We start from the raw sequence: 12788 nt of genomic DNA, 5'->3' as shown, positions 1-12788 counted from the left end.
GCAATCATAAACATATCTTCACCATTAGTATCGTATATTGTAGAGTACATAGCTCCTATTCCTAGGATGACTTAGAATTGTTATATCCTGATATATGTTCTCAGGTATACTCTATTGATAATGAACTTAACAAATTTTGGTTCTCTATTTCAAGTAACATATTTTTCCTAAAAATATAATGACCTTTTATAAAATATGACAAAGTTTTTTTATATAACTATGAGAAAATAGATAATACTAAAAGTGAAATAGATGATACCAAAAGTGAAGGTGAATTGACAAAAAAGAAAGGATTAAAATCAAGCCACAGATGACTTTCCAATTCTCTAGAAAAGCCACATGTTCCCCTCATTTTATGCAGAAAAACTTACAACTTAAGAAGCCACTGTCTTGAAGATGGAGAACGCATATAGCACGAACTTGGTCACTGATCACTACTAGGAAGAAAAGTTCTCATTTATCAAAGATATCAGTTTTCATTTGTATGCTCAAAAAAAAATCCAATTATGTTAAGCCACTAAAATTAAATTTGAGAATTTTCTGTAAGAGTAGTTATTATTATCTAAACTAACACAGAAGGGGTTAATATTGATTAACAATTGCTTTAGGAAACATAGGCCATTGTTGATCATCACTTTCCCACCCTTGTTCAGATACCCCTAATTCTTCCTTCTTCTTATCAGGTTCTAACAGGACACACTTTGTACATTCATTTTTATAATCCATCTCCCCTGACCAGAGTGTAAGTCCCACAAACATAGAGATCTTTTTATACTTTGTTCCCTGATGTATTTCTTTTACAGAAAACCTGCATTGTAACATTGATGGAAAATGTTTGATCACAACTTATTCCAAACCAAAAACAAAAAAAAAAAAATATTTATCAAAACCAAAAAAAAAAAATTCATGCTGCCTTGTATAAACTGTTCTATTTCAATATTTTATATAAATATATTTAAAAATATGATAAAGGTGAATAAGAAAACTTATCAAATATATTCCTTTAGTTTTACTTGGTGGTTTCACTTTTTAGATCAGTGTAGAACTAATTTCTCCAAATTTAACAGTAATTTTTTAGAAATAAAACTATGCATTCTACTACTTTCTTTCATTCAGGAGAAAAAGATTCTTGTATTATTGAATAACACTACTATTTCTTAAAGTTAGTAGTTGATTCCTATGTTCAAAGGCATATCTCCGTACCAGTGCATTTTTGTGGCATTTATTCCAGAATCACTAGAGTCAATAAGTTTCTAAAATTACAAGAATTTAAAATGTTATGTGCATTAGATTTTTTAAAAGAGATTTTGAGATTTTAAAAGAGATTTTGATTTTTCATAATAAGAAAATTTGTAGTTTCCAAATTATTTCATTTACTTGAAGAGGAATATACTTTATGAAGACGGAAGACAGTAGTACTATGTTCCACAGTAAAAATGATAACTGTGACTGATAATTGTCACTTTAACTAATAATAGTTGCAGTACTTTCTTGATGAGTGATCCAGGCATATGGAAGAATCTCAGAAACTGACAATATTTTCTTTATAATACATCCAAAGTGTGTGCAATTCAAATATTTTATAAATTTGAGTATTTCCAAGTCTTTGTCTTTTATCTGTGTAACTTTATTCTTACTCCTCTCCAGATAAGAAAGGAAGGTTTTTTTCCCCCACTGTGGAAATGGGCAAATGGAGATCCTAAATAAAAAAGTCTAATTTGCACAATATGTTTAGGCAAGATAGGAGCCTAGACCTTTTGGTTTCAGTTTTGTGTCCTTTCTGTTCCTCCATCTGATTCACTTTTATGCTGGAATTGAATGTGAAATGTGTAAATAAGGAAATAAAATATAATATATATCTATAATAGCACTCACATTTTTTAAAAATGAAACAAATAATGAGAGAGTATGAAAGAAAAACAGGTGAGGTGAAAGAATAAAATCAAATTACATCAAACTATAGAATTATTTATAAAATAAATGTACTACTAATAAAAAATATCAAGATGACTATACATCCTGATTTTTTGAAACCAAATAAAAATGTTTTAGGCCTAAGATATAATCACAACCTTTGAAAATCAAATTTAAAATATACAAATCTGGAATACAAAAGTTATTCACAAATTAATAGAGAAATGTGTAGAAGTCTTTGGTCTGGATAATTTGTATAGTATTCTATTTAATATGAGGTAGTTGATTTTTTTTGTTGTTGTTATGTAGGAAAATTCTGAATATAATCTTGTATCATGAAGAAACCAATGAAACCTCAGGTAACAAAAATAAAGGAAAAAATATTTATTTAATTAATCATAAATATTGATTTTAATAGGGATTGGAAACCCTGGGTTTCTATCTAAAATATCTTTCTAATGATTTCTCTTTAGTAGAAATGTTTATTGGATTCCAAGAGAAGGCAAAATTAAAGATTTATTTTCTGAAGTGCTGATAAAAATTTTCTCATATTCAGGTGCAGCAGTGTTTCATATTGAAATGAATTTGAATTTCAGGAACAAAGAAAACCCAGTTTAATATGTGACTCACCATGGACTATCCTTCTAAATAAGAAGTCACTTAGCTTTGGTATCTTTAGTTTCTCCATTGAATAAAACAAATAAGTAATGTTACTTACTTTCTGTATCATAAAGATTGACTAAAATGATTAATACAAAAAACCTGAAGTATTATAATAAATTTCACTAAATCATTATCCACTAAAATAAAAACAAGGTCTTGTGTCTGACTGGATGGTCACAATTTAATGCTTTGCACAGAGAGAGAAAAGCAACAATGAAGTTTTAAATGCCACTACTTGAATGGTGTGATTGGAAGCTCCTAATGAGTAGCTGGACTGCAGGGAAAAAAATTGTTTCAGATTTTGTAGACCATACTGAAATCTCATCAGTTATACTCCCAACAAGGTTTGATTAAAAGTAATCATAAAACGTGACATGTAACAATAAACAGAAGTGCCAATATGACATTAAAATTTCTTTATTCATTTTGTATTGTTATTGCTTATTTACAATCTCAGAAATTTATAAATATTATGAAAATTACTATGGCTTGAGATTTCAAATTATAAATTTGAAAAATTAAGATTTGGAAAGTGCTTACTCCTATTCCTAGCACACACAATACTATAGATGTTTCACATATGTATAAAGAAGGGTTGGGGGAGAGGTCACATTTAAACATACACTCATACAAACATAGCTTGTATTGATTACCCATCTGCATATATTATGGGAAGATAGATCATGACATAGCCTTGCTTTTTCCTAGTAGGAACTATTACACCAATAAGAGATCCTGAATTGAGGACTATCTATTCTAGTACAAGTTGGGACATATTAATCTTTTCTGGAGTACTTCCTCACTTTGCTTTTCTCATAGAAAATGAAAATAAAATATTTCTCTTTAATATAGTATATTTCTGTTTCTTGATTTATAAACTGAGACATAGATATGTTTTATTAACAGAAGATACTGAGTTTCAGATAGCAAGGAAAATAATATCACATGTTCAAGAAAGTAACCACACCGGGCCGGTTTTTTTGATTTCTTCAATGAATGATCATTTTCAAATGCTTTCAAGTGAGAGATCTAGACTGGTCTCTTTAGGAACCAAGTTATAATGACATTAGGCAATTGAATTTTCTGTTGCTATTTTTATTTCCAATGAAGTAGTATTCTGTCTTCAAGATGTATTACCCTTTAATACTATATTCTTCTCTGTAAAATAAGTTAAGTATTTCTTTCTTTGTTTCTTCTTCTTTTTTATGATTTAAACACAATATCAATATGGCAAAAAAATTGGATGCTAAGAAAAAAATAAATGAAAAATGAATTATATTCCTTATCTATGAATGTCAGTTTTATTAAAACCTTTTCCAACTAATGTCATTAGAACACAGCTCTTATTTTTCATTATAAACATTTAATAAAGAACAGATTTTTAACACAAGTAAGAAGAGCATAATTTCGGAATATTAAAGAATTTGCTTCCTGAAATACTCACTAGAGAGTCATTCTTTTTTTCTCATTGTGCATCTAGCTGTAGATTAGCATCTGACAATGACTGGTTTAGAAATTGTTTTCATTTTTTTTAAAAAAGGCATACCATAAGGAAATATCTTTTTCCCCAATAAATCACAGACTCTCAATGAGTAGATAATTGAAGAAATGTTCATATGGGAGCCTTAGAATCTCAGCCTCTGAGGAAATATTACTGAGGACCTAATTCTCTGCTTGCCTCCTAAAATGCCAAGACATACTTTTACCATTTCATCTTTCTACAATGTCTCATAACTGCACTCATCTGCCCTACTTATTTTCTATTACAATGAGTGAGTTGACCCTGACACTTTAAAGCCAACTACTCCACTTGTCCCATGAAATTACTTCCTCTTTTGAATTATACTTGGCCACCTCTTCTCTGTAACAGCTATTTTTTTGGATTATTTTTATCATTACATAAATGCTCTAGATTTTCAGTCTTCAAAAATGCTTCATTTCACTTCACAGGTCTGCAAAGCTCAGTTCTTCTAGTGCCTAAAGAGTTCTTTGGGCAGTAGAGCTGTCTCCAACATTTGCATTCCCACATAAAATTTTTCGAATAACTTTCTCATTGAATTAGAATACATCTGAAATTACTGGGGTCACATAGCCTGTAGGGTCTCATTGTTCTTCCTTCAGGTCTTCACAAAGGCTAGAAGCTTTCTGTTTTAAAAATCATTAGACTTGCTTTACCCCCTTCTAGAGTGTTCTGCCCTCAGATATTAACAGTGACATCATTCAGGTCTCCACTCAATTGCTCCTTTCCCCAGGAACTGCAATATGGACAATGCTTCTGTAATGTCTCCCATCAGAGTTACTCTGATCAACTACAGTTACAGGCCTTATAATGACATTTTGGTCAACAGCAGACTGTATAAATGCCAATAGTGATCTCCTAAGATTATAATAAAGCTGAAAAATTCCTATCACATCTTAAGTGGCTGCATTTTACTTTACTCATATAAGTTTTTGCTTTTAACCTTTGTGATTTTTGTCTCGTTTCCATTTGGGAGTATACAAGAGCCAGGAGAAAAGGGAATTTTTTTTAATTTATTGCTACACACACAGAATAGTTACTGACTCATACTACTAGGCAATAACATATTCTGTTAGCATACATAAACTTTAATTATATATCAATGTCATGTTCATTATAACATTGATACATGATGCTTTTAATTATATATCAATAATCATTGATTTTTCTCTTTTATTTATTTCTATACACATTGAACAGTTTCTGACTCATACTAGTAGGCAATAATATTTTCTGTTAATATATGCATACATTTATGTACCAATGAACATTGCTCACATTTACACACATATTTTTTAGAAGTGATATTAATTAACCTATGTATTAGCTTACTAAGGAATTGAACTTACATTTGCTTTGATAAAACTACGAATAGTTGCAAATATTCATTTTTACAATTTTAAAATAACTAGAAATTTATAATTTTATTGTGAATTTCACCAAAATTACAAAAATGAGAAAAAACCTTATTTTTTACAACAATAATAGATAAGCTTTAGGATAATTTGGATTTCTCATTCACAAGTGGTAATTTTTGATTCTTGTGCTTTTCAAGTCCACAGTCACTGGTAGCAGCTACTTACAGTCCCGTGAGACCAAATATAACTCTGTGATAAGCATACCAAGATGGCCTTCCTGCATCCTGATAGTCACCTTGAGAGTGGAAAAGATGAGGTAACTTGCTTCTAGCCCAACAGTAAAGCAAAAATGATGAGATGACGTTTCCTGGTTAGGCTACAAAAGTCTGTTTTGCACTCATAAATGACATGTTTTCATGTGCCAAGCCACCATGTTGGAAAACCCCACTTGGTAAGGCTCTGAGGATGACTTCTGTTCCAAAGCCAATGATGAACCCAATCTTGCCACATGAGCTTGAAAGTTGACTCCTTCCCACTGTGTCCTTGAGATAATTGCAGCCCCACCTCAACCTGATGACAGTCTGTGACAGATGGTAGGAACAGGACCCAGCCAATGGATACGGAGAGTCTTGACCACACAAATTATGAGGCAATAAATAAGTATTGTTTTGAGCTAATAAGTTTGGTATAAATTATTATGTAGCAATAGCTAATCAAGATAGGTTCCTTTATATACAGAGTTTATCTTAAAAATATATAAAGTGTCCATTTTTATTTTTAGTCATCACTCTCTATTTTATTTAAATGCTTTCCTATTAATTTTTTAATCCTAAACCCAAGTTTTCTACTCTTCTCATCTAGTGAAGCCAGAACTCAGTATTTTTCATAATACTGATCAATCTTCATAATCATCAACATCTTTCATAATCTGATCAATCTTCAAGTTGCTGCAGTGAGAAGTAGATATTATTGACCATCCAACCCTCTGTGGGTATCTATGTGAGTGTAGGTTTTTGTAATTAGAGAAGCAGATGCTTGTTCATTAGGTTGGGCAGCTGAGAAAAATGGCACACATTTCAGTGGCATATGGATTGAGGAGGAAGCAGAGCTCGACATAAATAAATTAGAACTTTTCAGGAGTAGGGGAGCTTGTCAAAAATAGTTTTCCCTAATCACTTATTTTAATATGTTTCTGTCAGACCATGCATATAGATAGTTTAGAAATTACATGCTTCAATTTGAAATGATCATATCTACTTTCAAGGAGTTGATGACATATAGATAAAAATTGAATAGGGTCTCAAATTTCTACAAACCAGTTAATTTAGGAAACATTCACTTTTTTTTCTGACTAGAACCCAAATAACTAAAGTGCTATGTCAATCACCTTTCTGCTATGATAGCAAAATACCCGATATAATCAACTAGTGAAGAGACAAGATTATTTAGCTTACAGTTTTGGACTTCCATTTCATTCCCCATTGGTTTTAGGCCTATGGTGATGTAGCATGTAATGGCAGGAGCATTTGATGAAGGAAAACCATTCATGCCCAAGGCTGAGGCAAAAGAGAAAGAGGAAGGGAACAGAGTTCCATAGTCCCCTTCCAAGCCATGCATGCCTCACTGACTGAGGGATGTCCCATTAGGTCCCACCTCTCAAAATTTCTACCATCTCACAATAGTACTACCCATGGACCAAGCTTTTAAGATATGAACATTTGAGAGACAATCGTCAGTCAAAGTATTGCAAGTTCATTTCTTCATTCAATACACTATGTGGGACAGAGGTAGGTTAAAAAATTATTGGTTCTTGAATTTGCAAAATATGCTGCCTGTTTCTCTGCTACTTGAATGTAGTTGAATGACACTTGGTGAGACATGATTGGTGATAGATTAATTCAATCAAACTTAAAATCTATTAATTAGTGTATCTATTTGTTCCAAGTCTATTTTGCTGACTAGATACTTATTTCATGATACCAGACACAGTAGTTTTTAAATAACATATTTTTTTAAATTAAAACATAGGATAATGCTCTGTTTTAATATAGAATGTGAAAAAATTTTATATTTTTCTAACATTGTTTCTAGTGATATATAATTTCTTAAATAATTTGAAATGTAAGCCATTATTTCAACTCCTTTTAGGTTTTTACTTGTCTTGAATATCCTTGCCATTCAATATATAATCTGTTACTACATTTCTGAAATCATTTTCATCTGTCATTAGGATGAATGTGTGCTCATTAAAATCAACTGTGAATCTCCTTATTAGAATGTCAATAGTAGTCTAAGAAGTAAACTCCTTTCCCCTTACCATGACATTAAAGTTTGTGCTAGTAAGTTTTGCAGCTTGAAGTACTCTTACCAAGAATGAAGCCATGGACTTTCATCTGTCATGTAAATGCCATTGGGCATGGCACATGCCTTCTTAATTCTCAATGTTGTTATTTATAAAGGTAAAGATAAGCTCATATGCCTTGATTTTTTTGAGAGTATTGAGTAAAGTAACTTATAGAAAAAATATTCAAGTACATGATCCAAAAAATCAAGGGACATTTGGCATAAATCTAATTTTCTATCTTGTTCCAATTCATTCATTAGACATGCTACCAAGGAGAGTTAAAGACATGCTGCATTGCTTCACTTACATAAGGTTCCCTATGTTGGGAAGTCTCTTTTACCTATTTTTGCATTGATGTATTTGGATCTTTCTTTCGCACCCAACTCAACTAACAATTTTTGTAAGTGTCCTGAATATTTCCTCGATCTTTATTCTACTTTATATATATTTTTTAAATTTTATTTTTAAAATACACCACTTGGTGCACCATTATTTCTTATCACTTAATAAACTGCTAGAATTTAAAAGACACAAAACATGTCTTATTTTTTCTTTGCCTTCTCTGAATTTAACAAAGCACTGGATGGGCACTTAATTAATATCTGAGTTAGTAAATTAAATTAATTAATCATTGAGAACCTATTTCTAGTTACTGGATTTGTGTCAGATCATAATTACAACAACAACAAAATAAAACATTCCATTGTTTTTCATTTGCCATAAAATTAGTTATATAAACTAAGGGCAGTAGAAGGGCTACAATGATATTTTACAAGAGGTCACAGATAATTCTCCCCCTAAAGCTTAGTTGTGTACTTTATCGACTTCTTATCACACAAAAGATATATAGGTCTCTCTACTCCCATGATAAGTTTTGTGGTCTTGTCATTGCCTCTAATTTTACTTTCAATTAAATAGTCAAAAGAGCAATTCAATTTAAGGGATTTCTTTCCTTATTAGACCACTTGGCTCCATCTATCCTTTCATTGGGAGCATTGATAGAGTCTTAGATTACTTGGAAAAATTGATAATGAATTATGCTCCTCCAGGCTGTGGTTAATTAAATTGGCTACCCTTTTGTCTTCAGCATGGGCAGCTGGGGCACTGGACTACAGAGGACTAATGAGTCCTACTTAAGGTAAGTCCTCCAGGGAAGTGAATTCCTGCTGTCAGGCAGGAATATGATTCAGATCACAAAGTTCTCCAATCTACGAAGTAGGTCAAACTCTCTAAGGAAGAGAATAAAGCAATTTGGGGTCTGTTAAAATCAGAAACCATATGAATTTAATTAGTTACTATATCTAACAAGGTTTTTAATGCTGTATTGTACTGCTGGTTGTACTGAAATGCTTAAGAAATCCTTTATATTTAACAGGGAGGCATTTGATCCAAGAATTCTTCTATTAGAAGTCAAATGTTCACAATTCAAGGACTTTCAAAAAAGGTCAGACATCTGAACAGGTCATAATTTTATATTATAACTTTCAAAGCACTAGCCAAATAGATGATTAAAACTGCCACACCTCATAGCAAATTGCATTGTGTTATGCATCTGTTAATATTATACATCATAGATGTATGATACATTTAGTGTTGAGAATAAATAAATGTACTGTGGCTTTGTCATTTTTCATTTGCATTTTTTCCATATTTTCAGCATAACATAATCTTATGTACAATGAAAGTAAAAAATATATATTAATTATTTCTATACTCATTGATTTTTAAGTCGCTCTAATGCATGTCAAACTAGAAAAGTTTAAAAGAATAGAATTAACAAAAATATCAAGAAGTTAGAAAGTAGAAGCCAATATAATAATCACTTTTATTAAGTATTAATATTTGTAAGTATTCACAAATTTAAATTGTTAGTTCTCATTATCCTTAACAACTATCTTTGACAATCACTTTAAAAATAAAAAAAGAAACTGACCCACAGAGAGAATAATAAACTATCTCATGTTTATTGTACAGATAATCTGAAATGAAACAAAGTTTCAAATCCATTATAAAACTAGAGCCCACACACCTAAACACAAGGCAATAACCACCTTTAGGCACTGAATTGAGAGATTTCAATCATCAGATAAAGTGGCATGTTAAAATATAATGCCTTAATTAATGTTCAGTATGTCCTGTGGATCTGTAGAATCAGCATCAGCTGGTAGGTTGTTAGAATTGCAGAATCTCAGCTTCATCAAAAATATCCATTGTAACAGGATCTGTGGGTGCTTTTAATACATATTAAATTTGAGAAGCACTGACCTATGACAGTATCTCTCAGTCTTGAATACACACTTAGAACCAAATGGATAATATATGTGTACACACACACACACACACACACACACACACTATTCAATTTCAGAAAAATTATTGCAAATCAGAATCTTGGAAGAGATTGCTGACATATCAGTATCTCTTAGACCCTTGAGATGATTTTAAAGTGTAGTCAGGACTGAAATTTATAATAATAATCTAATAGTTTTCAAATTGTCTTATGCACCAGAACAAAGAACTGAACTAATCATTCTTTCAAAATGCTAACTGATCAAATGGATTAATTAATTGTAGGACAGCAGGGTGAGGCTGAGGAATCATGTGATGGATGGCCCGCCCTTGGGGATTATATATCTTGTCTCTGGCTCCTGGTGCTTTTACTCTGTTTTTCTGACTACCCTGAGCTGAACAGTTTTCTTCTGCCAAGTCCTTCTGCCATGATGTTCTGCCTCAACTTGAGCCTACAGCAATGAAACCAGCCAACCACAGACTGAACTCCTGAAACCAGGAGCCCAAAATGATCTTTTCTCCTCTAAGTTGTTCTTTTCAGGTACTTGGTCATAGCAATGAAAACTGACTAAGACAATGTTCAAGACATTTACTGAATGGATGACGGAACATTGTCTTCAAAGTCATAAAACCACATGAAAGAAAAAGTAGTCAAGCACAAAGAAAAATACAAAAGTGCCACACAAATATGCCAAACATAAATATATGGCAGATTTAATGAATTGTGTTTGACTAGCATGTTCAAAAACAACAAAAAATGTCAAAATCTGTAAAGTGATACTTTTTGGTTAATAGCAATGTTTCTCTTCTTATAACAATTAATTATTTCATTTTAATATGGAATTAATAAAAAAACTTTATTTTAGATATCATCTAAGGCCAAAACCTTAGGATGCACTAGATTCCATGAGAATGATTATGTGAGGAGCCATGGAAGGAACAATGGAAAGTGAAAACAGAAAAAAAAAAAAAGAAACAATAGTGTACTACACTCACAAATATACTCTACTCTTGTGGTTTAAGCAATTAAGCACAAAATTTTAAAAGTATTTAAACAAAGGTTCAAATTCATTTTATTTTAAAGGAACATTGTAATTAGGGCAGCCAGCAAGGTTAGGAAGCAAGAAACATTTTATGAAATTGTGGAGGAAGCTGTGAATCTTGCTGTGCCAAAATAAATAAGCCACGGGATAAAAATAACTCAGAAGTAGAACAAGCAAGAAATGATATCATTAATAACTAACTTGGACAATTACTTTTCTTAGGTAAAGCCAGCATACTGTTTGCAAAGACAGGATAGGACATTAAGTAAATAGTTGAAAACATTAGTAATAATAACATAATATTGAATTGTTAAGTATGGACTTATTCCATTTTAGGTCATTGAATGTTCTAAATATGTATGATATAGGAGAAAGTTCACTGTACTTAGAATGAGAAGACCAAAGCACAAGAAAATTCTCTGAACTTACTGATTTTGTGACCTTGAGCAGGATATTTCATACCTGAGTTTTAATACTTCACCTCTATATCGTTTGTGTGTGTGTGTGTGTGTGTGAGTGTGTGAGATGAATAAATACACATAAAACCCCTAACTCTGTACTTTCTGTACATATTTAACATATTTTTGTCTGACTTAAAACCTTAATCCTCTACTGCATTTAACATATTTTGTCTTCTATAGTAATTATGTAATGCTTAAATTCTGCAAATCAGTTTAGTCTGTATTTAAGAGCTATTTAGGGAATCAAAGAAAATGAAGACACCTTACCAATAAGTCTATTAATATTAATAGCAAATGCCTTAAATTTTAGTCACTAATGATGCTTTAAATGGTATCTTATATATTTGACCTGCTTCTCACAAAATACCTAGGAGAGTGCTATCCTGTGCCATTGAGTAAATAAGAAACTTTAGCCTGTACTCTTTCGAAGCCCCTGTGACTGATCTATTAATTAGTATCAGATATTGCTTTCCAGGGGCATAATAATAGTGCTCCAGGGTGGAGCACCAGCAAAAAACATTTACCTAGATACAGGCACCCCTATGGGGAAGTTGACTCAAAAACTCGGCTCATCTGATAATATTTTTTCTAAATGCTTCTCATCGGGTTTTATTGTGTGGACATGCCAAAGGCAAATTCCATCATTCAGGAAAATAATTCAGAATAAATTCTCAAATACTCTCTTCTTTTATCCACTCAGTTCTTGTAACCAAAGAAACAGAATAATCAGGGGTCACGAGAAGGGAGTTCATAAACCAGAAGTTATAAAACCTGTTAATATTGAATATTTTAAAGCTGTTGGTAAGGATAAAATATTTTAGATACAAAAGACATGTTATGTGCATTGCTAAATGATCCTGAGCACTTATAGTTAGCCAAGACCTCCCTTGTTGTATTTGGGATACAACAATGAGCAATAAACACAAAGTTTCTTACAGAACTTGCATTGTGAAGGCATGCATGGGGGTATAGATACAGATAATGGGAAAATATGTATCTTATGTCAAAAGATGATGAATACAGAAAAATGGAAAAATGTCAGAGGAGGAAATTGAGGAGTGTTCAGTAATCTACTAACTGCTATTTTTAGAGGTTTATCAAGATGATATTAGAGCTTTGACCTACAGTCATTGCATATCTGGAGAAGGACAGTAAGTGAAGAAGCCCTGAGGCACACTAGCAGAGCTAAAGCAAAAT

Source organism: Marmota flaviventris, chromosome 7, assembly GCF_047511675.1.
Source record: "Marmota flaviventris isolate mMarFla1 chromosome 7, mMarFla1.hap1, whole genome shotgun sequence".
Classification (NCBI taxonomy): Eukaryota; Metazoa; Chordata; class Mammalia; order Rodentia; family Sciuridae; genus Marmota; species Marmota flaviventris.
This window is presented reverse-complemented; position numbering follows the sequence as displayed.